Raw genomic sequence first — 25345 nt, 5'->3', positions numbered from 1 at the left:
CAGCTGGGGATGAACACCCCATCGCCTACCTTAGCAGGAAACTCCTGGACCGAGAAGTGGCCTATGCAACTGTTGAAAGAGAATGTCTGGCTGTAGTGTGGGCCCTTAGGAAACTAAGGCCGTATCTGTATGGACGAGAAATCACTGTCATTACTGATCACAATCCCCTCACCTGGCTGAACCGAGTCTCTGGGGACAATGGATGCTTACTACGATGGAGTCTGACTCTGCAGCCCTATAACTTTACCATACAGTATAGAAGAGGCAGCCAACACCAAAATGCAGATGGACTGTCCAGGCAGGAGGAGCCCTGAGTCTGGTCAGCCATGCCTGTGTGTACTTAACAAGCGACCTGTAGAGGTCCCTAGTACGTACACATATGGGGAGGGGGAAGGGATTGTCATGATTTGTAGTTTTGCCTTGTCCTGTGTTTTGTATCTGCTGTAAATTAACCATCTCTCCTTTCCCCAATACTTTGCAATGTCTTGTGATGTACCTGGACCATAATCTAATTTAGGCTTATGTCAACAGCCTACAATACACATCCTGTAGACTAAAGGCCCTTTTACATTTAGCGATGCACCAGCGATCCAACCAGCGATCCGACCCGGTCAGGATCGCTGGTGCATCGCTAAATGATCGCTAGTGAGCTTTCATACAGAAAGATCTCACAGCGATGCAGCGCACGATACTTACCATTCACACACAGCGATCCTGCGTCCTCCCGCCCGCCTCCACGCGTCGCTCGTCGTCACAGCAGGAAGCCCAGCAGGAAGCAGACGACGAGAAATGGAGCCGGACATTCTCGCGCGATCAGCGATGAGCAGCGGGGGAGCCGGTCGCTGGTAAGTATCACACATAGCGATATCACTAGCAATATCGCTATAACGTCACAAAACCAGTGACGTTTTAGCGATATTGCTAGCGATATTGCTTAGTGTAAAACCCCCTTAAGTGGAGCCCTTACATTTCTAAAATCTTCTGATGGACCAAACCATTGAATAGTAGGTGTGACCCCCTACCCCCTTCAGATGGGCTGATCCCAGGAGGTCTGACAATACTTTCTTTTTTTAAGTTCAGTGTGATTTGCGTGCGGACCTGGAAGGAGTCACGAACTGAATTGAGGCCAGCTCGTGACGTCCGTGGGATTGTGTGGAATCCTGTGGACTATTGCAAGGATTATTGTTATCGAACCCGGCACAAGGACTATCGTGAGGTGCCCGGATTTGTTTCCATTGTGCGGACTTATTGTGGACTTCTCATGGACTCTAAGGAAATTATGGATATTTGATTTGTATGCTCCCTGCCTTAATAAATCTCGTTGGAACGTCCCTCGGCCTGTTGTCCCTTCTCGCTCTGTCGTATACCCCGTCACAGTGAGACCCCTAGCTACCCACGGTGAGACCCCTAGCTACCCACAGTGAGACCCCTAGCTACCCACGGTGAGACCCCTAGCTACCCACGGTGAGACCCCAAGCAAGAGGTTAACCTCTCTTCTGTAAATAGAACAAACCTGAATATTTTGGGAAAAACCTCATATAACCATTGATATCAATAAACAATAGTCGCTTGCCCACTTTGATGCCAGGTTAATATTGATGCTGGCCATCACTATCACGGTCTGGGCATGATTCCAGATGGCCCAAAGTATTTTAACCCTTAACCCTTTAAAAACACTAGTTCCTCAGTGACTTATAAAAAAAATTGGCGGCCAACCCGCTTTGATGACCAAAGTCCATTTTGGGCCAGGTTGGAGTGACCCGCGTCAGGTAATGGCGGTGTGAGATTAGTGGTCCAAAGTCATTTAACCCTTTAAAAAAAAACAAAAACAATTACTCACTGAAATCCATGAAAATTGCATGTCTGCCCACTTTGATGCCCAGGAACCATCTGGGCCAGATTGAATATACCTGCGCTTGATGCGGGACATCCCAGTTTGTCTAACGGTCACGTTAGGTCAGTGGCCCAAAGTCATTTTAACCCTTTCGGTGACCACTGTGATGCCTATTTTTGTGGCTTCTTTTAATTGCATTCACGTCTGGACTCTGCTTTGGATTTTATTATTGTGATTACGGTATTTCTGATTTTTTTTTTTTTTTTTAACATGTATAATAACAAACAACAACAACAACAACAACCACCAAACAAATATCTGCAAAGAAGAGACAGCCGAATATGAAACCAGCGTCGGTGATGTCAGGATCATTGTCTCCGAATGGAAACAATATTGTTCTGATTCCCTGACAGCAAAACACTTGGTGAGCGACAGAAATGAGAAATTTGTAGAACTTTTTATCTTTATGCACTGATTTAAGTATTAAGGACATAAAACTGGAGCCAACCCCTTACGAGGACACACGTGACGGTTTCCTGCGGGCAGCGTGTGTGTATGTATGTACACACACCTCTCACTATCAGCAGTGGAAATCATCAGTTTTATCGAGGAGCGGAACATAAGCAAACCCAGGCGGGCGAACGCTGGAGATCTGCGCTTATCACAAACCAAAACACTCAAACACAACCGCCAGCAATATTTTAGTAAAAACACAGCAGGCACCAAGTGAACCGGAGACGTCCTCCATAACAGCTAAGCCTGGACTCCACTCCCCAGGGGTGTTACTCAAAGGAAAAGTGCGTCCTAAGGGTCAGCTTTTCCCCCCATAAACATTAACAACCTGTAAATTGGCAGCATAATCTCGTCCCCACCAATATATTAATGATTTGCTTGCAAAGCATTTAATCAACGCATCCTTAAAATACCAATTCTACCTAATCTGTACAATCTTTTGCTTGGGATCATTCTTGTTGACATCTTAAGGGCTGATACTCACTTGCGAGAGACTTGTACGATTCTCATGAGAGTCTCTTGCATGAAAACCCGGCACTGCCGCCGGCACTCAGACCGGAGCGTGCGGCTGCATAGAAATACATGTAACCGCACGCTCCGGTCCGAGTGCCGGCGGCAGTGCCGGGTTTTCATGCGAGAGACTGAAAGGCCATATTGATACAGAAGTTTCTGTATAAAATTCTGTGCCAAAATCCACATTAAAAAAGGCTTCAAATTTATATGCAACGAGCTTCCGATTCATTTGAACAGCAAAACGCACCTCAAGTTACTTGAACGATAGAAAAACAGGATATCTGGGGGCGTGGTCTGGATCGCTTGTGGGGAGGACGTGTTGTGCTGTTGCTCCCGCTGCCAGCCACGAAGTGAGCCCTTTTCAGACCCCAACGAGGGTGTCTGCGTGCCCCCCGGAGGGAGCTGGGACTAGGAAAGAGAGGTGGAGGACGGCATGGAAGGAACCGCGGCTCTCTGAGAGGAGAGCGGTCGCGGGGAACAGGTCCTGGCGCCAGAGGCGGTCAGGCGCCATCTTGGCTGCTTCTTTCTGAGCTGGGCAGGTCGGCAGTCTGCGGAGAGCCGTTGGAGGTGGTGGAGGGCCGCGGCCTGGGCTGGAGGAGAGACCGATGACTGTTAAAGAAAGGAAGGAGGTCTGCTTACCGGAGGAGAGGGAGGTGAGCTGGTCGCAAGTGCCTGGCTGGTGATCAGAGGGTGGCCGCAGTGCTGGGTGCTTCTGGTGAATCGCCTAGGGATTCTGAGACGGTCGCTCCTGCTGCATACAGTGACTGGGGGATTGGGGGTACCGCTCACCCTTTCCAGAGGCGCTAAGACCGGCCTAATCCCATATCACAGCAGTGTGAAACTTTATATATAGGACACCATATCAGGGCCTTATTTACTCATGTCAGCACTCCACCTTTTAAGACGCAGGAGGTTATCTTCACCTATGAATATGCATTAGTGGACTTTCCCTGAATGCACGAGGAGTGATTTAAATGCACGCTTTAATTCAGCATTATGGTTAAATCTAATAAAGAGCATGCAAAACCGCTGGATACTAAGGTACATCAAGGCAGGCAAAGCGAAATGGAGACATTTTTGAAAAATAAACCTGGGTCGGCTAGGCCCACACCAAAAAAGCTACATGCAAATGCTGAGGTGGAGGAACAGGTCGAGGACTTGGACTCAAGTGATGATGTCTCAGGCAGCGATATCACCCACTCAGACTCTGGGAAGTTCTCTAGATCAGTATTCAAAAAACTTCTGGCCCAGGCATTAAAACCCTTGGTTACAGAGAAATCTGGTATGAGAGCAGATTTGTCACACATTGGTAACAGAGTGGAGTCTCTTGAATCATCTCAGTCCTCTCTCATTAGCCACTCTAACGCCATGAGGGATCATTTGGACTACCACAGAACACAGCTTAATAACTCTCTTCTAGCCTTAGAAGATCAAGAGAATAGCAGTTGCAGAAAAAATATAAGGATTAAGGATTGCCTGAAAGTGTCTCTACAGAAATACTGGAAAAATCCACAAAAGAAATCTTTGCCCTCCTAATCCCGCAAGAAAAATGCGACCAAATTGTAATAGAGAGGGTCCATAGATCGCTCAGACCCAAGCCTAAGCCTTCTGAACCCCCGAGGGATGTGATCTGTGGCTTGTTGAGTTATGTGGACACTAGTGTTATTTTGTCCGCCTCAAGGGATGTTAAAAATCTCGCCTACGAAGGATCTGCTATCCAACTTTACCAGGACATTGCGCCGTCGACCCTTGCAAAGAGAAGAATCCTGAGACCCTTATTGGAAATACTACGCTCGCGTAAAATTCTCTATAAATGGCTGTTTCCGTTTGGAATATCGGTAAATGGGGATGGCAAACAAATAACAGTGAGGAGTCCCGAAGGTTTAAACAAAATATGGGACACTTTTGACATTGCTCCTATTGATATTCCTTCATGGTTACCTTTGGATATGGATCTTCGCAAGCCTCCTCCTATCAACGCTTATACAGGAGGTCAGGGGGATTGGGCCTCAGTGAAGAGACGCATGCCCCCTAAACGAGGGAAATCTGGGGCAAGAAAAGAGATGCCCCCCTGAATTCTGTTTTATTCGGTTTAGTCGTATTTTCTTACATATGGACCCAGTAGTTTCGGTTTAACTTTGCAATGATTTGGATCACTTTGGTTTGCCTTGATTGGCACCTGCCTAGGTATTGATGCTTTCATTTAACTGCCTTATAAGTTAACATGTACTACTCGTGTGTTGGGGATATGATTCCCTGCTCTGTCATGGGGGGTATGTTAGACCCCCTGCTCTTGCCGCAGGCAGGTAGTTGGTTATTGTTATCTATCGGTTACTGTTATTTTACCTTGTATTTTGTATTTTTTGTAGCCCGTCGGCATGAGACACTTTATCATTTATTTTTTCCTTTGCTATATCTAATTTACTATGGGTGATAAGGAAAATTTTGCCATTATAGTAGTGGCTTCGTGTAATGTAAAAGGTCTACGCTCCCCATGTAAGAGAAGTCAGGTATTGAACCTTCTGCATGCAAAAAAGGCTAGTGTGGTCTTTCTACAGGAGACACATTTTAAAGCGGGGAGAGTACCAGACATGTCCAGATCTCGTTACCCGACCTGGTATCATAGTACAGGTGGGTCGACGTCTAGAGGAGTGAGTATTGCTATTAAAAAAAATGTTCCTTTTGTCTTGCATGATTGCCTTTCAGATTCCGAAGGAAGGTATATTATACTGAAGGGCCTTATTGCCAATACTAAAGTTACCCTATGCAACTTATATGCCCCAAACAAGAATCAGATTGGATGGCTGTGCAAGACAATGAATACCTTAAAACTATTTACTGAGGGTTTATTGCTGATGGGGGGAGATTTTAACGTATCACTTAATCCATCCCTGGATACTTCCACGGGCAAGTCTGCCCTTTCTCAAAGGGCACTGAGAAACCTACACCTTTCTTTCCAAGAGTTACACTTGATAGACCCCTGGAGGACACTCTCTCCTTCGGGCAGAGACTACACTTTTTATTCACATCCGTGTGGTAGCTATCATAGAATTGATTATATATTGACACAAACAACTAACCTCTCATTAGTCAAAAATGCGACCATAGACACTATCTCACTATCGGACCATGCTCCTATTTTTCTCGACATAGGCATAGAAACCCTTCCGCGACCAGCCAGGTCATGGTCGCTTAATAAGACATTATTAGATTTAGATTCACACATTACGAAACTGACGGGCACTCTCGAATTCTTTTTTCAGACAAATTTGCACTCTGGCCCACCCATACCCGTGGTGTGGGAATCACATAAAGCGGTAATGAGAGGAGAATTTATAGCCTTGAGTTCCCATCTCAAAAAAGAAAGGACAAAACAGGTTGTGTCTATTTTGCACCAAATTAATTCCTTGGAAAGATTGCATAAGAGATCTCAAGTAAATAAGATACAAACTGAATTGACGGACCTAAGAAATTCGCTAAAAAAATCTTTTAAATATCCAATCGGCCAAAACCTATATTAGATGCAAACAGAGGTTCTATCTCCATGGCAACAAAAGTAGTAAGCTTATGTCTTCGTTGCTTAAAAAGCAGCAGGACAGGACATTCATTAGGCAACTCAAAACTCTGGATGGCTCTTCAATTTTCGAGACCGCTGACATTGCCGAGGAGTTTAGATCCTTTTATGACAGTTTATATAATCTAAGCATACCAGATAGCATGCAAGACCCAATAAAAGCTATAGAAAAAATTAAAGAGTTCCTGACTCCACTAAATCTACCTAAATTAACCCCGGAAGGCCAAACTTTGTTAACTGCTCCGGTTACCCCTAAAGAAATTTTGGATACTCTATCCACCATTCCAAATGGAAAGGCCCCAGGCCCGGATGGTCTCCCCATTATATATTATAAAAAGTTTATAAAATCATTCTTACCCCATTTGGTGACCTTGATTAATTCTTATTTGAAAGGCTAGCTTCCCCCTAAGCAATCATTGGAGGCATATATTACGGTTCTCCCGAAGGAGGGTAAAGATCCCACCTTGTGCACCAGCTACAGACCAATCTCATTACTTAATACGGACATAAAACTGTGGGCCAAAATACTAGCGGGTAGAATAAGCAACTTTTTACCCAAATTAATTCATGCGGACCAGGCGGGCTTTGTGAGGGGTAGGGAAGGGAAGGATAACTCCACTAGGATCATACAGTCTATAGTGTTTGCCAAAACACGGCAGGTCCCCTTGGTACTCTTGTCAACGGATGCCGAGAAGGCTTTTGAGTTGCTGGAGATTCATGGAGCAGGTGTTGATTAAATTTGGCTTCCCTCCTCAATATATAACAGCAGTACTCTCTCTCTACTCTCAACCGAAGGCCAGGGTCAGGATAAATGGCACCCTATCAAAAAGTTTGGAGATTCACAATGGGACTAGGCAGGGATGCCCTCTGTCCCCATCCTTGTTCATTTTAGTTATAGAAACTTTGATACAAAGCATCAGACAAGAACAACGCATAGAGGGGTTGACGGTGGGTCCGGGGACACTTAAAACGCTAGCTTTCGCAGATGATTAGCTTTTCCTCATATCTAACCCGTCTCAGGCATTCCCGATCATCCTCCGAATTTTTCAACAGTTTGGCTCCCTTTCCAATTTTAAAATTAATCTAGCCAAATCTGAAGCGTTTAATATCACTCTCCCTCATTCTCAACTTTCCATTCTTCGTACACGGACTCCCTTCTCTTGGGCTAACGGCTCTATTAAATATTTAGGAATATTCATAACTAGGGACCCCACTAGCCTATTTCAAAGTAATTTCATCCCCTTACTGAAAAAAGTTACCAACCTGATGCATAAATATAACCTACCCACTTTATCCTGGTTGGGTCGCATCAATGTGTTTAAGGCATATATCATGCCTATCATTTTGTATACCATGAATATGGTACCGATTCAGATACCCCTGACCTTTTTCAGGTCATTAAAGTCACTAATAGGAAAATTTATCTGGAAATCTAAACCGGCTAGGTTGCCTTATAGGCTTCTTACTTACCCAGTCTCCTCTGGTGGATTGGGAGTCCCAGACCCCCTATTATATTATAAAGCAATCCACCTTGGCAGATGGTTAAAGGTGGTGTCTTGCGCTGAAGGTGGGGAAGGAACTTGTGTCGATCTGGCTTTACTGGGCCCGAGGGGTTTACCTTATCTTTGGACTAGGGCTAAACCACCGGTCGCTCTTAAGGGCCTGTCACACTAAGAGATATCGCTAGCAATATCGCTATAACTAGTGACATTATAGCGATATTGCTAGCGATATCTCTGTGTCTGATACTTACCTACGACCGGCTCCCCCGCTGCTTATCGCTGATCGCGCGAGAACGTTCAGGACTGTTTCTCGTCGTCAGCTTCCTGTGGCGCTTCCTGCTGTGAGGACGAGCGACGCGTGGAGCCGGGCGGGAGGACGCAGGATCGCCTGGTGTGACAGGTAAGTAGCGATCCCCGTCCCCAGCGATGTCGCTGGTGAGATCTGCCTGTGTGGCAGCTCACTAGCGACCACTTAGCGATGTACCAGCGATCCTGACCGCGTCATATCGCTGGTCGGGATCGCTGGTACATCGCTAAGTGTGACAGTACCTTTAGACTAGATGAGATAACTTCTACTACATTACGCATCAAAAGATTGATGTTGGGGGAATTACCGGAGGACACTTTCCCTCGACGTTAACACCGATTGGCTCAATACTGTATCTATTAGATTTTGATTTTCAAGATCCTTATAATCTATGGTCTACCCTCCCTAGAGATACATTGAATAGCTTTTATGGTAATAAAATATTACAGGGAGGAGTTTGGCCACCAAATGCAATGATTCAACCAACTAATTTTCTTCAGAGCCAGCACATTCGACGTACGCTTCTGCAATTTAAGAAGAAATTCCCGACCAAATCAAACTGGTCCTGGTTAGATATTATGATTAAACTTCCGCTTCCACGGCTAAAAATCTTGTCTCGTATTTACTCACATCTGATCTCTCCGGGAGTACACTTTAAACCCTCATTTATTTACTCTTGGGAAATGTAACTTAATACTACGTTCACAGAGAAACAAGTATCTAGAATGCTGTCTAGTGCACGGGGATTCTCTAGGTGTGTTCTTTTGCATGAAAATTCTTATAAAATATTGACCAGGTGGCATTGGACTCCCGCGAAGCTCTTTCAGATGGGTCTTGCTGATAATGACGCTTGTTGGAGATGCCTCAACTCTGGAGGACATCATACACACATATTCTGGGATTGTCCCAAACTGAGACATTTTTGGGACGGTGTCGAGTTAGTTCTCAAGAAATTGCAACTAATAAAAGACTAATCTCAGGGCTACGGAGGTTCTTCTTTCGTGCCCGTCAAAGGATTTCTTACCAAAAAAACACGGCCTACTCCCATTGATGCTAAGTTCTGCAAAACAGCTGATAGCTGTACATTGGAAAGATGTTGCCCCCCCCACATTGGAGGAGTGGCATGTTAAGATAAATCAGATTTCTCGTCTGGAGGAGCTGTCTAGCTGGGAGATCTTCAATCACAAATCTTATGTGTCGACCTGGACCCCGTGGACTAGATATCTGGGGGATAATCCTCGGGGTGAGAAATCGGATAATACATGAAGTCTTACTTAGACCTGATGGCCTTTATATTGGGGTAGTTGGTTCTATGGTTACTTACAGAACTATCCACCTACTCTATTTTCATAAATACACTCATCAATTGCTAGTGTCGATGCCGACAGCTACTTTATGTTGATGTTATTGTTATTGTTTGATATTATGTATCCCTCTTTACCCTTCCCTTCTTCCTTTTCCTTTTTCCCCACCCATTTCCTCCCCCCTCTTTTCACCTTGGACCGACGCCTAAGTAATAATTAGCCATCTGTACTTGTAAAATGGTGTTGTCTTATGGTGTAAGTTAAATCTGAAAATAAAGAATTTAAAAAAAAAAGAAAAACAGGATATCTATTTTTCCGCTTGTTTTGCACACGTAAAAATGCATGAGAAACGGCAGAAAACCAAATTTTTTTTTAGTAGCTAACCATAGTCTATCTCCAGCAGCAGCAGCAGTCGTGGTTTTCACTCCCCAGTCCATCTCACCTCCATGGACCCTTGATAAAGCCTGCTGAGGCGAAACTGGGTTTATGCGCAATTGAGGATTTATCTCACGGGCTGGGGTTTGTTTATCCTGTAAGTGTATCATTAAACTATCAAGTAGCTACGCAGAGTATTTCCTTCTGTCTTGTCTAAGTCCAAGATGGCCTCCTTATTATCCATGGCTATTAAGAATAAGGCTGCCCCAATGTTTCGGAGAAGGATCCTTGTAACCGAGCTCTGGGGAGCCAAAGGAGAGTCTGTAGAAGAGGATTGTAGACAAGCGTGTTTCCATCTGATGAAGGAGGAAGGAAGTATTATTGGCAGACTAAAACAGTGTGGAAGGACGAACATGTCCAGAGTATCACAAGTGGGGAGTGAAAAAGACTGTCGATGAGGGAGACAGACTATGACTAAGGCTGTGTGCACACGCTGCGGATTATGCTGCGGATTGATCCGCGCGGATTTTGCAAAATCCGCAGGTAAATCCGCAGGTCAAAAGACCTGCGGTTTATCTGCGGATTAGCCTTCGGTTTTGCCCTGCGGTTTATCACCTCTACAATGGAGGAGATCGTAAACCGCAGCGGAATCCGCAGAAAACAATGACATGTCAATTCTTTCTGCGGATTAGAAACCGCAGCAAATCCGCACGGAAAAATCTGCACCGTCTGCACTGCGGTTCCCATTTCCCATAGGATATTATGGTACTGTACACCGCAGCAGTAACTGCCGCAGATCCGCAGGGCCAAATCCGCTGCGAATCCGCAGCAGAATCCGCAGCGTGTGCACACACCCTAAGGCTGGAGTCACACTACTGTATTTTTCGTCCGATAATCGCATTGTAAAACTCGCACTGGCTGTCTGCTCTGCTGACCTGAGCTGGACAGCTGCATAGTAATCCTTCCTGCTGTCATGCTCAGGTCAGGAGAGGTGTCGGCCAGTCCGTTCAGTGCGATGCGATTATCGCACAAGAAATACGCCAGTGTGTCTCTGCCCTAATACTGATTATAGTGGTTTTATGGTTTCGGAAAACCCCTGTACACCGGCTGCATTTTGTTCTATAACAACAAACCATGCTTTACTCACCCCACCCTGGTCCACCCCTGATCCTGCTGCCTGTTACTGTCTGATGCGCTGACGTCACGTCAAGAGTGCCGCAGTCAATAACAGCTCACTGACAGGCTGCAGTGCTGTCAACTTGACGTCAGCGCTGCAGGCAATAATAGACACTGGAAGCAATTGATAAGACTCAGCGCTGGACCAAGGGAGGGGGAGTAAAGGACAGTTTGTAGCTTTGTTGGTTTCCTTTTTTTATATATCAGACTGCAGCCAGGGACACGGGTTTTGCAAAACTAGAAAACCCATTTACGCTATAAAGTTATTAATGATGCGCATTATTGATGCTTAGGAAGCTTCAGGGTGCGTGCACACGCTGCGGATTCTGCTGCGGATTCGCATCGGTTTTGGCCCTGCGGATCCGCAGCAGTTCCTGCTGCGGTGTACAGTACCATAATATCCTATGGGAAATGGGAACCGCAGTGCAGACGGTGCGGATTTTTCCGCGCGGATTTGCTGCGGTTTCTAATCCGCAGAAAGAATTGACATGTCATTCTTTTCTGCGGATTCCGCTGCAGTTTACCATCTCCTCCATTGTAGAGGTGATAAACCGCAGGGCAAAACCGAAGGCTAATCCGCAGATAAACTGCAGGTCTTTTGACCTGCGGATTTTGCAAAATCCGCTCTGATCAATCCGCAGCAGAATCCGCGGCGTGTGCACACACCCTCACACTTCTGAAGGCGCCAAGCGGCTAAAAGAAGTGACCCGAACGTTCTTCAGGAGGCTTCCGCTTTGAAGTCACTCTATACAAGTCAAAGGGGCATCTCTGTTCTATTTAGGGCTCAAAATCTACATTATTTATCAGTATGTCTCTGGAGAAACCGGAGGAAACCCATGCAAACACGGGGAGACCATAAAAACTCGCAGATTGTGTACCTGGTGGGATTTGAACCTAGCGCTGCAAAGGAACAGTGGCTCAGTGGTTAGCACTGTAGTCTTGCTGCGCTGGGGTCCTGAATTGAAATCCCACCAAGGACAACATCTGCAAGGAGTTTGTATGTTCTCCCCGTGTTTGTGGGGGTTTCCTCGCACACTCCAAACAGACACTGATATAGGAGATCTAGATTGTGAGCCCCATTGAGGACAGTGATGAGGTCTGTCAACGTTACGGAATATGTATAGCACTATAGGAACAACAAAGCACAAATAGGGTCTTATCCGATGATAAAGATTAAATGTAATAAAAATCTACTCACCCGTATTCGGAGAGATAACGCTTAAGAGTTAATCAGCTGCTGCACGTCCAAAGGTCACACAAGTGACCACTGAAACACAAAATCCTTATGGAGCTTTATTTGGACTTCGTGCGCTGCTAGATGGATGACACCATTGCCAGTAGGTTTAGAAATCGAGTATTTTTATTCCATAATCCTTTCCCAACGCGTTTCAAAGTATGAGCTACCTCTTCCTCAGGGGATAACATACATGAAAATATAGCGTCGCTTCAGGTTAAATACACCACACATTTAAAAATTGGCACCAATGATCACTTTTTTTTTACAAAAGTCAAAGTTCACATTGTGTTGTGTGTGTAAATCACATGATCTACATCGATCCCTAATTTCTATATAAAATAACAATATTTCTTTATTGCATTCACAGATAAAATTTGTAAAGAAGAAAAAAAAGATAATAAAAAGGTTTAAAAAAATGTAAAAAAGTTGTGTCGGAAAGACTCGAACTACCCCCGGAAAAGTCGTAGTTACTCACCGGTTAACGGTATTTTTCGGAGTCCATGACAGCACCACCTGAGAGAGGGGATCCGCCCTCCAGGAACAGGGAATCCTACAGATACATAAGGGCGGCACCGCTCCCACGCATCAGTTGGTTTACAGAGCACAAGAGGACCACTGAGGTTAATAGCATAATTTATATACAATACTCTACACAACTATTCATTACCCGTGTACATATAAGAGGAAGAAGTGCACACCCAAATTAAACTAAAGGGAGGGAATGTACGGGTGCTGTCATGGACTCCGAAAAATACCGTTAACCGGTGAGTAACTATGACTTTATTCGGTCGTCCAGGACAGCACCACATGAGAGAATTACAGAGAGTAATAATTACTTTAGGGAGGGACTACAGCCTGCAGAACCCTGACACCAAAGGAGAGGTCTGAGGAAGCACCCAGGTCTAGTCTATAATGGTTGTAGAAGGTGCTCGGAGAGGACCAAGTAGCTGCCTTACATATTTGGTCGATTGAGACCTCCGATCTCTCTGCCCAAGAGGTTGCCATTGCCCTGGTGGAATGCGCCCTCAGCTTGCCAGGAGCCAGTATGCCTTTTGAGGTGTATGCCAATGAAATGGCCTCCCTAATCCACCTCGCTAGCGAGCTTTTTGAAGCCCTAAGGCCCTTCCTAGTGCCCTGATAGGAAATAAACAAGGCATTATCTTTTTTCCAGGGGTCAGTAACCGCCAGGTACTCTAGGAGACATCTCCTAACGTCTAGAGTGTGTAATTTCCTTTCCTTATCGTTCGTGGGATTAGGGAGGAAGGATGGAAGGACTATCTCCTGAGTTCTATGGAAACTGGAGGCTACTTTAGGCAGGTATGCTGGATCAGGTGTAATTACCCTGTTAGAATTACCCTGTCGTCCCTGAATTGTATATAAGGAGGAAGTCTAGATAGCGCCTGGATGTCACTAACTCTCCGGGCTGATGTCAATGCTACCAGGAGAGCCACTTTAAGGGACAGGTTTTTTGTGGAAGCTGATGAAATAGGCTCAAACGGGGCCTCTGTCATGGCCGTAAGGACTAGGTTTAGATCCCATGGCATAAATTTATTTCTCACTACCGGTCTGGACCTGCCTGTTCCTTTAATAAACCTATTGATCCAATAGTTACTGGCGATGTTGCAGTTGAAAAGCGCCCCTAGAGCCGACACCTGTACCTTAAGGGTGCTGGTGGAGAGTCCCATGTACAGACCTCTTTGTAAGAGCTCTAGGATCTGCGCTATGGGAGTGGACTGCCCAGCTACTACCCCTGAGCCCTGAAGGAATCTTTTCCAGATCCTAGCGTAGATTTTGGTTGTAATCGGTTTTCTGCTTTTGAGCAGGGTGTTAATTAGGGCCGGGGAGAAACCTTTCTCCTTTAGTAGTGCCCGTTCAAAATCCACGCCGTCAGATGTAGGCCAGCTACCCGAGGATGGTAAACTGGGCCCTGGGATAGGAGATCTGGGATGTTTGGTAGGACCCAAGGGTCGGACACCGACATGATCCTGAGGCATGAGAACCAAGCCCTCCTGGGCCAAAACGGGGCGATCACTATAATCCTTGCTTTGTCCTTCCTGACCTTCCTCATCACCAGGGGTAGTAGAGCCAGGGGAAGGAAGGCGTATGCTAGCCCGAAGTCCCATTTGACCAGAAGAGCATCTACTGCCAGAGGATTCTCCCGGGGATTTAGAGAGCAGAACTGAGACACCTTCCTGTTCTCTCTGGTGGCGAAGAGGTCCACTTCTGGCTGCCCCATTTTTGTACGATTCTGTCGAAGATGGACGTTTTTAATGACCATTCCCCCTGCTTTAGAAGGTTGTGGCTTAGGAAGTCTGCTGTGGTGTTTTCTTTTCCTTTTATGTGCAGAGCTGTTAAAGACAGGAGATGTTGCTCTGCCCATTGGAACAGCCGTTCTGCTACCTCCATCAGGGGCCTGGAACGAGTCCCACCTTGGTGGTTGATGTAAGCCACGGTGACCTGATTGTAGGAGGATATTCGAACATGGTGACCCTATAGATACACAAAAAGGTTTTTGACTGCCTGCTCTACGGCTGCTAGCTTTCAGGTTGGAGGACATTCCCAACTGATGGCATTCCCACAGGTCCTGGATCAAGATTTCCCCCATGTGGGCCCCCCAACACGTAGGGCTGGCGTCTGTGGTGACTACCCGGGTTACATTATATTCCCAGGGCACCCCTCTGGCTAGATTATTCTCGCCACCACTCAAGGGATCTCAAGGTATGTTGGGACAGGAGTCAACTGGCCTTTTAGATAACCGCCCAGGATCTTTTGATGGCGTAAAACCTCGCCCTGTAGCACCCTTGTATGGAACTGGGCCCATCGGACCGCAGGGATGCAGGATGAGAGAGAACCCAGGAGGGACACTGCTTTCCTGAGAGACATGGTAGGGCTATTGGAGGCGTTCAAGACCTGCTGACGTAGGCAAACTAATTTTTCGGGTGGAAGACGACACTCGTGATTCTGCGAGTCTAGGGTTAAGCCCAAGAACTGCTGGACCTTCATGGGCTGTAGGCGGGACTTCTTAATGTTTAATAGCCACCCTAACCGTTCCAGAGCTGATTTCGCTTTTTACAATTGATCCAGACAATGGACTGCTGTTTTGCCTACAATAAGGAAGTCATCCAGGTAAGGGATTACTAGGATGTTTGCTTCCCGCAGATGGGCCATAACCTCCAATATAACTTTAGTGAACACCCAGGGGGCGACTGCTATACCAAAGGGAAGTGCGACATATTGAAAATGCTTTAACGACCCCTGCAAATGAACCGCCACTCTAAGGAAATGCTGATGAGACGCATAGATGGGTATATGGTAATAAGCATCTTTTAAATCCAACACCACCATAAAACAATTTTCAAACAGTAACTTTATTGTGGAACTGATCGTTTTGGCGTCGGCTAAAAAGGCTGACGCATGCTGGATGGTAGGTAGGGTTTTCAAGATAGAGTCCCTCAAGGCTCTGTCCTCTAACTGCGTTTCCAGCTGGTCCAGCCAGACCATCAATGATCTGGCTGTGCAGGTAGCTGCTACTGCCGGTTTCAGGGCGCCAGCTGACATTTCCCATGTGCCTTTCAAGTAGAAGTCCGCCTTTTTATCCAGCGGATCCTTTAAAGAGACCATGTCATCAAAGGGGATAGTGGATTTTTTGGACGCCTTAGCCACTGCTGCATCCAGTTTCAGGGCTGTCCCATTTATTTACCACGGGGTCCTCAAAGGGATATCGCCATTTAAAAGCTGGTGGTAGGGAGCCTTTCCTTTCTGGTTTCCTCCATTCCCTATTAAGCAAATTTTGGACCTTGTCGTTTAACGGGAACGACTTACGTTTCCTGGGGTCTAAACCCCCGAACATTAGGTCCTGTGCTGACCGTTCTGGTTTTGTGTCCATTACCCCCATGGTAGCCCTGACTGCCTTGACTAGTTTGTCCACTTGTTCCAGACCTAGCCAGAAACGACTGGCGTCTTCCTCTGAAGAGGACGCAGACGCGGAGGTGGAGGGCTCTGAGGAGTCTTCATTTCCTCTAGGGTCAGCTGAAGAGCCTGACCCGGAGAAACTTGCTTTCTTTCTCTTCCTAGATGACTCCCCCTGGGGTACGGATTTTAGGGCTTTAACCTCCATCCTGATAATTTCCCTTAGACTTGTAGCGAAGTCAGCGGTTTCTTCCGCCACCCACAGGAGGGGAAACAGAGTAAGGAAGTATGCCTGGTAATTTTTTGGGACTACGCGCCCCCCCCTATTTTTTTTTTTTTTTTTTTTTTTTTACCGTCTGCCGTATGCATGACTGGCACAGCCTTTTAGGGTAGGCATCCGGCAAGGGGCATTTGCAAAGGGCGCATTCCCTGTTTTTTGCCTTGTCAGCGCATTTCTTCCCCTATAGGAGGAAAACATAAGGGGAACACTGCATCAGGGCACATTCACGAAGATCTCTTACCCTGAGCAGAAGGCGTAGGTACCGGATCACGGGGGGGGGGGGGGGGGGGGGGAGCTGGATCCTTCGGCCTGGAGGAACGTCTATGGCCGGATTGTCCAGTTCGTTTTTTCTTTTGCTGGGAGCTGGTTTGGGACCTCTGAGGTACGCTCCTGCTCTCGGTCCAGCTGGGCCACGGGAGCCTCCGGCTCGTCCATTCCTGCACCTGAGCTGAAGCCGCTCTGCAGTGCTTCTGTGCCCTTTTCTTCCCACCGGCAATCCGGGTTCACAGGTGTCATGGCCAGGGGCTGATTCTCGCCCCCCCCCTTTCCCTCCGACCTCCATGGGTACTGCCCCCCGTGCGCCGCTCCCGCCCGGCGACGCACGGGGAGAAAAAGCCGGCCAGCATCCGACTTCCGGTCCGGCGCTACTGCCCCCCCCCCCCCCGACCGTGTAACTTCCAGTCTGAGGAGACGCGCAGGCCACCAGCGCCATGGCGGCGCCCGACCCCGCACAGCGCTCCCTGCACGCCACCGAGGCACAGCCGCACGCCCCCGACCGGGGCCCGGATGAAGGGAGACAGCACCAGCAGGACCAAGGACCGGGGTCCGGATCCATACTTAACCGCCGGCGCCGGCCCAGGAGATGGGCATCCGCCGGATCCTGCTCCCACCTGCCCCGCACACTGACGTGGAACCTTACCCAGGCCACCGTGGCGCTTCCAGGGGACTCCGCACTGCCCGAGGTAGGAGACCCCCCCCGCTACCTGAGTCGGACAGCCGGCCTGGGGATTCCTTCAACCATGATGGCATGATCTGTAGGGAATCCTGTCCTCCAGGAACAGGAAACCAACTGATGCGTGGGAGAGGTGCCGTCCTTATGTATCTGTAGGATTTCCTGTTCCTGGAGGGCGGATCCCCTCTCTCAGGTGGTGCTGTCATGGACAACCGAATAAAACAGAAAAGAGATTAGCAAGATATTCTCCCCACTGGACCAGAACGGCTCAACAGATCTCCAAAATAAGAATTCCTCAATGTTACAAAGAACCCAAATATTTGATTATATGTAAAAGATGAATATATCACATTACAAAGTAAATTCAATAAAACTATTCTGATAAAAAAAGTGTCCGTCCTTCTTTGATTAACCCTATTTGGATGGGATCGCTACTCTTTGAGGAACCAGCAGAATACTATTCATTAAATCCAATGTAATCTTTGCTGAAAAGGAATCATAGCACCCACCACAAGGACAAAAAACACAGTGAAGTCTCTCACAAAGGAGCACAGGATCGCTCCTAATTATTGCAAAAATCGCACACCTCCTTTTTTTTTAAAAGAAAAGAAAGAAGAAGAATTATATAGAAACTATAGATGCATTAAAAAATAACTGTAATGGCATTTATCTGTACAAAAACGCATTCAGATCGCTATATTCTTTTTTAGCGGAGATGGTGTTTGAATTAATGAATTGATTTCTGCTGGCTCCTTCTCTCCTAATAGCGATCTGAATGCGTTTTTGTACAGATAAATGCCATTACAGTTATTTTTTAATGCATATATATTTTCTATATAATTCTTCTTTCTTTTCTTTTAAAAAAAAAAAGGAGTTGTGCTATTTTTGCAATCATTGGGAGCGATCCTCTGCTCCTCTGGGAGAGACTTCACTGTGTTTTTTATCCTTGTGGTGGGTGCTATGATTCCTTTTCAGCAAAGATTACGCTGGATTTAATGAATGGATTTAACCTGAAGCGACGCTAGATTTTCATGTATGTTATCCTCTAAGGAAGAGGTAGCTCATGCTTCGAAACAAGTTGGGAAAGGATTATGGAATAAAATACTCGATTTCTAAACCTACTGGCAATGGTGTCATCCATCTAGCAGCGCACAAAGTCCAAATAAAAGCTCCATAAAGATTTTAACGTTACGGAATATGACGGCGCTATATAAGCAAAGCATAAGTGGGAAAGTTATGGGAAAAAAATGACGAAAAAGTGGGGCAAAGATGACACCTTCGGAGAAAAAAAAACAACCCCACCGACACTTCTTGAACAATGTTCCTCTTAGAAAACACGGCCTAAACCAGGCGTCCTGTGCACACTTACCAATGACAGTTCCAAGACTAGGCGATGATGGTGGCGTTTGGTTTGTCAGCAGTGGGGGCTTGTTCTGAGCCAAATTAAGTGTTTTATCCTCTGGAAAATATCAATTTTTTTTTTTTTTTTTGCGTCTAGGAAGCTTTTTTTCTTGTTTAACCAGAAAACCAAAAATGTTGCAAACAAAAAAAACACATTACTATAATATAATTACCGCCTAAGCTGCATTAAAAAGTGTGTTCTTACAAAACCCATATAAACCCGGCAGGAGACCTAATGCCCCCGATGGGACGACTGAAGAAGAGCCAAAGCTTATGGAATCAATCCTGCAAAAAATAAAAAGCAAAGAACGGGGCCGCAAAAGAAGACCAAATACCGCAGAGCACACACGGACAGACGTGTGATCGGCACTGATACACTGTAACAAACACTAGGCTGACGACTGTCCAAATTATTATATATGTACTGCATATACACACACACCTATACCGCCAGCATATTCAGTAGCGCTGTACAACATTGTCAGCACATCTGTCCCAATGACTCCCCCCCCCTCACGGTTCGGCCAATCGCAGCGATCTCTTGTCTGCGATATCGTAGGGTAACCACTGGAGGGACACAACAATAAATGTCCCTACTCACTGACAGCAAGCAGAGATCTGGAAACTTGCAACAGATCTGTCACATAAATAGAGTTCTTTTTTATACCTGTAGAACTACAAGTTCCAGCATGCCATGTCAGAAAATGGTTGCATTGGGATGCTGGGAGTTGTAGTTCTGCTGCAGCCTGACTGCAGTAATATGACATAACCGATATCACAGCCAGTAATCCATCGCAGAGGCTCGGCCGCACATACTACATGTAATACGGTACTAGAGAATGAGGTGCCAGGCACATTCACTCACCTTCTGCCCTCCTCTCCCCTAAATACGGAGCTCTCACCTCCGGCTGCACCTCAGCGACCCCCCACTTTCCCAATACACCAGCTGACTGTTTCTATGGCGATCAGTTATCCCGCTTTACGACTGACGTCGCAACCACCAGCAGATGGTCCGCAGTCACATGCTCATACTTCCGGCCAGACTGCTAGCTTAGCAAAGTAAGAAATAAAGTTTTGTTGAAAAAAAAAAAAAATCCGGAAGTTTTAAAAGATACGCAGCTATTGGTTGGAGTATGGTCGCTGGAATTCTACGTCAGTCAGTCATGAGGGAACGGACGCCATCTTTATTACTGGCATCAGAATAATATATAAAATGTGAATATAAATAACGATCGTTAAAGGGGTTGTCCATGATTACAAGAAAATCAGTTTTTTTTTTCATTTTTATTAAATAAAAAAACTATATGTATTTATACCTCCCTTCTCTACAGGTTGAGTGTGGTAGCGCAGATCTTTCCAATTTAAAGGGGGCGTCCATGATTAGAAGATATGGAAAGAGCACCACCCTTCTTCACAGATTGAGACTGGAATGGCAGATATATGGTTCTAGTTTAAAGGTGTTGTCCAGGCTTTTCGTGAAGGTCTGCAGAGACTTCAGCCGTTTGTGAAACGCCTGGACAACCCCTTTAAGTAAAGAGGAGCTGATCTGCATCAGCCAAACACGACACCATGAATGAGCCAGAGCTGCAAACAACAAACATCTGATGGCTGCAGGGTGACTGCCCCCACACACATTCCAGGTTGTCGTATATTCTGGATTACTGGTGGAGAGTAATAGAAAAATATATGAGACGCGTCTGACACAACCGTCCCGGGTTCAGTGGGTAATTACTGGATGTGGGAAGCCGTCACACATTGCAGAGGGCGCAATGACGTCAATCGATCGCGCCTACGACACAGTCACATGCGGATATAGCTGTGGTATCATGTATGAGGGGCATCTTGTGTGTAGGGGACACTGAGGGGTCATCATAGTATAAGTAGGGCATCATACAGGGTAAGGGTGGGCACTGTGGGGAATATTGAGTGTATCCGCATGTAAGTGTGTGGGGGCCCTGTGCGGACATCATGCACTGTGCGTGGGCACGGTGTGGAGTATTATGTGTGTATCCTAATGTATGCAGGGCATAAAACACTGTGAGAGCATCAGAATGTATGTGGGGTGCACTATTGGGAGTATCGTGTGAGGGCATCATAATGTAAAAAGGGGCATGACACACTTTGGGGGAGAACACTGTGTTTGCCATTATACCATGAGGGAGGGGGCTACTGTGGGACCATTATATCGTGATGGAGGACACTGTGGAACCATTATACCATGTTGGTGGGGGCTACAGTGGGACCACTATACCATGGGTGGAGGGGCCACCGTGTTACTATTTTACATCGTGAGAGGGGGGGCCAGTGTGTGACCATTATACGATATAGGAGGGGGCCACTATGGGACCATTATGTCATATGGGAGAGGTCCACTGTGAGACCATTATACCATGTGGGAGGGGGCCACTCTGAAACCATTATACCATGTGGAAGGGGGCCACTGTGGGACTAATATATCATGTGGAGGTAGGGGGTCACTCTGGGACCATTATACCATGTGTGAAGGGGCCACTATGTAACCATTATACCGATTGGGAGGGGGCCATTGTGGGACAATTATAGTGCGGAGGATCGAGCCACTGTGGAACCATAAGTGTATGGGAGGGGGCCACTGTGGGACCATTATAGTATGTGTGGGAGGGGGCCAATCTGGGACCATTATACCGATTTGGAGGGGGCCACTGTTGGACAATTATAGTGTGTGGGAGGGGTCCATTGTGGGACCATAAGGGTATGGGAGGGGGCACTGTGGGACCATTATAGTGTGTGTGGGAGGGAGCCACTGTGGGACCATTATACCGACTGGGAGGGGGCCACTGTGGGAACATTATAGTGTGTGTGGGAGGGGGCCACTGTGGGAACATTATAGTGTGTGTGTGGGAGGGGGCCACTGTGGGTCCATTATAATGTATGGGAGGGGCCCACAGTGGGACCAGTATGGATTATGTGAATGTTCCCTTTAATGTGCTGTGTCTGCCATATATGCAATACACCTAATAGAGGCAGGGACAGCAACAGTTAATATTGTGGGCTGAGCCAGCAGCAAAGATGGAACAGGAAACTGCTGCTTCCTAGTCAGAACGGCCCACTTGGACAGGGCAGATGTGTTTCACAGACAGGGCACTGCCAGACCTCCCCCCCCCCCCCCCCCCCACAGACGGGAGAAGTCTGTTGCCCTGGACTTCAAGGACATCAGGGACTCAGGAGGGGTCCCGAAGACTACAAGGCTAAGGACAACAACATGGGCCCCAGGACTCTGAAAGGGCCACCGCTTCTGAAGGGGTTATCCCCAGCGTGTGGAATTCCACTAAACCTTGGCTGCTGCAACTGCTGTGGGTGCGGTTGGAGAGCGTGACAGGGAGAAAGTAGGAAAACCAGAGTTCTACTCGTGCCTTACTTCCTCAGCACTGTTCAATAGTTATTTTCCCTGTTGGACAAGGGACACCTTTCAGACTCTTATTCGTCTGGACCGCTGTGACCAGAGGAGAAGGTAATCTGTGGGGAAAGAACTGTGTTGGTCCCGTCTGTCTATGAGCAAGGGACCAGGGGTGCTCGCTGATAATGTGCTCAGTGGACTCTGCCTATGTACTGTATCTTTAAATAACCCGGCCACCACTAGCCCCCCTTGTTACATTTACATAATTAATTTGCATTTTGTTGCATGAAATTATTATATTATTTGATACAATAGAAAACAGAACTTAATATTTGGCACAGAAACCTTTGTTGCAATTACAGAGATGAGACGTTTCCTGTAGTTCTTGACCAAGTTTACACCCACTCCTCCATACAGATCTTCTCCACATCTTTCACGTTTCGGGGCTGTTGCTGGGCAACATTGAGTTTCAGCTCCTCCAAAGATTTTCTATTGGGTTCAGGTCTGGAGACTGGCTACTCAACTCGAGGACTTTGAACTGCTTCTTATGGAAACACTCCTTAGTTGCCCTGGCTGTGTGTTTCGGGCAGGGCTGTGGAGTCAGAGTCAGTGTCAAGGAGATTGAGGAGTTGGAGGTTTGGCTTACCGACTCCACAGCCCTGGTTTCAGGTCAGTCATTCTGGAAGACCCAACCACAACCCATCCTCAATGCTCTGAGGGAAGGAGGTTGTTGGCCAAAATCTTGCGATACATGACCCCATCCATCCTCCCTCCAATACATTGCAGTTCTCCTGTCCCCTTTGCAGAAAAGCACCCCCAAAGTATGATGTTTCCCCCACCATGCTTCATGGTTGGGATGGTGTTCTTGGCGTTGTACTCATCCTTCCTCCTTCAAACAGGGTGAATGGAGTTGATGCCAAAAGTTCTAGTTTGGTCTCACCTGAGCACACAACCTTCTCCGATGCGTCCTCTGGATGATCCAGATGGTCATTGGTGAACTTCTGTGCTGGCGTGAGCAGGGGGACCTTGTGTGTCCTGCAGGATTTTAATCCATGACGACGTAGTGTTTTACTAACAGTAATGTTTGAGACTGTGATCACAGATCTCTTCAGGTCATCGACCAGGTCCTCCCGCGTAGTTCTGGGCAGATTCCTGACCTTTCTCAGAATCATCGATACCTGATGAGTCAGACCTGTGAGCTGTGTGTGTGCGGCGTGTATCCGACGTGTGAGCGGCGTGTATCCAATGGGTGAGCAGTGCGTGCGGCGTGTATCCAATGGGTGAGCGGTGCGTGCGGCGTGTATCCGCTGTGTGAGCGGTGCGTATCCGCTGTGTGAGCGGTGCGTGAGGCGTGTATCCGCTGTGTGAGCGGTGTGTATCCACTCCGTACACCTCTTACACACATGGCCCTGCTCTAGACCTCGGTCCTCGTACACGCACGCCTCCTATCCGTACACACACGCCTCCTATCCGTACACACACGCCTCCTATCCGTACACACATGGCTCTGCTACATCCACCCTGTAAACCCTTACTGACCCCACATAAACTTACCCGCATCCAGCACAGACAGGAGCGTCCTGCATACACTGAGGCCCCTGATCATGTGACCCGACTCCTCTCCCCTCCTGTGACCTCCTCCCAGGTCCTGTGCACAGAGCAGCCATCGTGCGCTCCTGAATGCGTGCCTTCCCCCTTCTACCTGCCTCAGGGAGTGAGACATGTGGTGCACCGCGGGCCACAGATGACTGCCTCAGGGGTCGCATGCGGCCCGCGTGTTTGAGACCTCTGATATACGGGCTCATTCAGATGTCTTATTTTCTTGTATGAGTGTAACAGGCCATGTTTCATCAGTTTTTTTATCAGATTTATAGAGTGCTGTCCATTTTTTTTTTTCAAGGGCCCATAGACTTACACGGGTGAGCTTGATCTCAGATCAATATCGAACATGTATCCACGATTCTGTACCGATCACTCGGTCTGAGGTAAAGAAAATTGACAGGTAAAAAGCCCTAAAGAATAGGTACGAGTACCATACGTCAAAAACACGGTTATCGCTCCTACAAAAAAAACCTGGATGTCTGAATGAGCCCTTATGAGAGCATTGTTATCTCGGTTGCTGCCTATGCAGATCACAACAGCTGATGACAAACTGATCCCTACTGCTGTGCTCTGTACTGTATAAGCTGTGACAGAGGAGCTAGTAATGAAGACAGCATTAGTCCATGTGCAGTGCACAGAACACATACTGGGCCTTCACTTAGGGTGTGTGCACACGCTGCGGATCCGCAGCAGAATTAGCTGCGTTGTACAGTACCATTATATCCTATGGAAAATTTCCAATCCGCAGAAAGAATTGACGTCATTCTTTCTACGGATTCCGCTGCGGTTTGCCTTCTCCTCCATTGTAGAGGTCATAAACCGCAGGGCAAAACAGAAGGCTAATCCGCAGATAAGCCGCAGGTCTTTTGACCTGCGGATTTTGCAAAATCCGCAGACCAAGCCGCACCGTTTGCACATAGCCTTATACATTGCCAAGTGTCACTTAATTTTACACTTTTTCTCACCTGAAAGGATTGGTATAAGGTTAGACTTAGGGCTAAGGATTGGGTTAGCCTTAGGGATGGAGTTAAAGCTATGGTTAAGCTTAAGCCTGGGGTTAGCCATAGGGTTCAGCCTTATGGCTATGGATTGGGTTAGGGGCAAGGTTTAGGGTTAAAGGTTGCGTTAGGGGCAAGGTTTAGGGTACGGATTGGTTTCGAGGTAAGGTTTAGGGCTACAGGTTAGGTTAGGGCTATTAAAGTTTAGGTCTACAGTTTGGGTTAGGGATTGGATAAAAGATTGGGTAAAACATAAGGCTAAGTGTTACAGATTGGGTTAGGTCTATGCATTAGGTTAGGGTTAGCGATTGATACAAAGAGCTCCAAATCCCCTATAAAATATAACGTTGTGGTTGCCTGCAGTCACCACTAGAGGGAGCTCACTGCATGCAGTTACACACTGTACAAAGTACCAGTATACAGTGAACTCCTCAGCTCCCTCTAGAGGCAGATGTAGGAAGTCGGCATATTATTTTGTAAATCTAGATCTAC

The 25345-nt window shown here is 46.9% G+C and overlaps 1 protein-coding gene across 9 annotated transcripts in view; it reads right to left on the bottom strand.

Annotated features, from left to right (window-relative positions):
- Positions 1 to 19938, bottom strand: part of WDR7 (WD repeat domain 7) — a 402328-nt gene extending 382390 nt beyond the window's left edge. For 6 of the 9 annotated variants that reach the window (XM_073584827.1, XM_073584830.1, XM_073584829.1 and 3 more), the window contains exon 1: positions 19743 to 19935. The gene's annotated coding sequence lies outside the window, so the exon portion shown is untranslated. Of the gene's footprint in view, positions 1 to 19742 lie in introns of all 9 variants that reach the window. The other 3 variants (XM_073584835.1, XM_073584833.1, XM_073584828.1) reach the window with 3 other exon arrangements.
- Positions 19939 to 25345: the final 5407 nt, after the last annotated feature.

This window comes from Dendrobates tinctorius, unplaced genomic scaffold (genome assembly GCF_039654945.1).
Source record: "Dendrobates tinctorius isolate UK_male_01 unplaced genomic scaffold, ASM3965494v1 ptg000085l, whole genome shotgun sequence".
In the NCBI taxonomy this organism is placed as follows: domain Eukaryota; kingdom Metazoa; phylum Chordata; class Amphibia; order Anura; family Dendrobatidae; genus Dendrobates; species Dendrobates tinctorius.
The sequence above is the reverse complement of the archived record's forward strand: the minus strand, read 5'-3'. Positions and strand labels throughout refer to the sequence as shown.